Here is a 2,750-nt window from a genome sequence, read left to right as displayed (position 1 = left end):
AACATCGATGAGAGAGAAACATCGACCAGCTGCCTCCTGCACACCCCCTACTGGGTATGTGCCCGCAACCAAGGTACATGCCCTTGGCCGGAATCGAACCTGGGACCTTTCAGTCCCCAGGCCGACGCTCTATCCACTGAGCCAAACCGGTTAGGGCAGGACCATTTTATTAATACCAAAAAATATAACAGCTTCTTCTGAAACATATATTTCCTTTTATTTTGCTCTTTGCTAAACTACTTTAATTATTTCTTCTACATGAAGTGACAGTGACCTTTATATATGTAAGCTACTCTTCTGCTGTTTGCTGTGATTAGTACTCACCTGAGAGAGCATTAGTATGTGATTGTTTCAGAAGTGCCATAGGAATGACCTTCTTTTAGTAGCAATGAGATCCTATGCTCTTGCGTCCACCTACCAGACTAGCCATACTGCTTTCAAAAGTTTATTCTAATTATTAAAATTTATTCTTTTCAATGAAAATGGTAAACTTTTCAGTCAAATGTTTGCTACTACTCACCAACTCCCATTCAGTGTGCCAGCATGTAAAGATGCTGTTATAAAATACTGGGATCCATCCAAGTGCCCACCTATAGGCAAATGTTTAAGTCAATCATCTAGTCTTAAAGAACTAAGTAGATCTGAATGTGCTAATGTGGAAGGACACCCATGAAATATGAATGTTTTTAAATGAAAGATATTTAGGGTTATATATGGATAGCCACTTCTAGAATGATATTCAAACTCCTGGGCGTGGGACTGTGGAGTGAGAAAATGACTTTTCTATGTTCACGTTCTACTGTTTGAAATTTTTACTATGGCATAAATTTAATCATAATTTTTTTAAGTTAAAAGGAAAAGTAACTAAAAAGAAAAGACATAGAGTAGCTGAATGGACAGGAAAACATGACCCATATATTTGCTGTCTGCAAAACACCCACCTCAGAACAAAGGCTCACACAGACTGATAGTGAAGGCATGGAAAAATTTTCCGGCAAATGGAAATAAGAAAAAAGCTGGGGTTGCAACTCTTATATTTGACAAAATAGACCTCAAAGTAAAGGCCATAACAAGAGATAAGGAAGGCCACTACATAATACTAAAGGGAGAAATCCAACAAGAGGATATCACTCTGGTAAACCTATATAAACCCAACACAGAAGCACCAAAATACATAAAACAACTTCTGGAAAATATCAAAGGAGAGATCAATAGCAATACAGTCATAGTAGAGAACTTTAATACCCCACTGACACCATTGGATAAATCCTATAAACAAAAAATCAGCAAAGAAACAGCAATCCTAAAAGACTCACTAGATCAGATGGACTTAATTAACATCTTCAGAATATTTCATCCCAAAGCTACAGAATATACATTCTTCCCCAGTGCATACAGGACATTTTCAAAGTTAGACCACATATTAGGACACAGGCAAAGTCTCTTCAAATTCAAGAGGATAGAAATCATAAAAAGCATTTTCTCAGATCACAATGACATAAAACTAAAAATCAAATAGAAAACAAGAAAAAATGGTAATAAATTATCTATCCTTCCAACTTAAAGAATTAGAAGGAGAAAAACCCACAGTAACCAAAAGAAAGGAGGTAATACAGATCAGAGCAGAAATAAATGACATAGAGACCAAAAAACAGTACAAAAGTTGAATGAAACCAAGAGCTGGTTCATTGAAAGGATAAACAAGATTGATGAACCTCTAGTCAGGCTCACCAGGAAAAGAAAGAGGACACAAATAAACAAAATCAGAAATGAAAGAGGGGAAGTAACAATTGAACCCCCAGATATACAAAGGATTGTAAAAAAAACAAACAAACAAACAAAAAAAAAAAACTACGAACAACTCTACTCCAAAAAACTCGACAACCTTGATGAAATGGAAGTATTCCTAGAAAATACAAGCTTCCAACACTCAATTAGGAAGAATCAAAAACCTGAATAGGCCGATTACTATTGAAGAAATTGAAACAGTAATGAAAATGCTTGCAGCAAACAAAAGCCTTGGATGGGATGGCTTCACAGGGGCATTTTACAGAACATTCAAAGAAGACCTAAAACCAATACTCCTCAGGCCATTCCAAAAAATTCAAGAGGAAGGCACACTTCCTAGCTCTTTTATGAAGAGAGCATTACCCTATTCCCAAAACCAGATAAAGATATCACAAAGAAAGAGAATTACAGGCCAATATCCCTGATGAACATAGATCCTAAAATCCTCAACAAAATTACAGCGAACCAGATCCAGCATTACATTAGAAAGATCATACACAATGACCAAGTGGGATTTATTTCAGGGATGCAAGGATGGTAGAATATCCACAAATCAATAGACGTGATACATCACATAAACAAATTGAGAGACAAATATCACATAAATCATATCAATTGATGCAGAAAATGCTTTGGCAAAGTCCAACACCCTTTTCTGAAAAAAAACAAAACGCTCTGCAAAGTGGGAATAGAGGGATCATACCTCAACGTAATAAAAAGCCTTATATGACAAACCTGCAGCCATCATCATACTTAATGGGCAAAACCAAAAACCATTTCCCCTAAGAACAGGAACAAGATAGGGATGCCCACTCTCACCACTCCTGTTTGACATATTACTGGAAGTACTAGCCATTGTGATCAGACAAGAAGAAGAAATAAATGGCATCCAAATTGGAAAAGAAGAAGTAAAACTGTCCTTATTTGCAGATGACATGATACTGTACATAGAAAACCCTAAA

The sequence above is a fragment of the Myotis davidii genome, unplaced genomic scaffold (assembly GCF_000327345.1).
Source record: "Myotis davidii unplaced genomic scaffold, ASM32734v1 scaffold2841, whole genome shotgun sequence".
Classification (NCBI taxonomy): domain Eukaryota; kingdom Metazoa; phylum Chordata; class Mammalia; order Chiroptera; family Vespertilionidae; genus Myotis; species Myotis davidii.
This window is presented reverse-complemented; position numbering follows the sequence as displayed.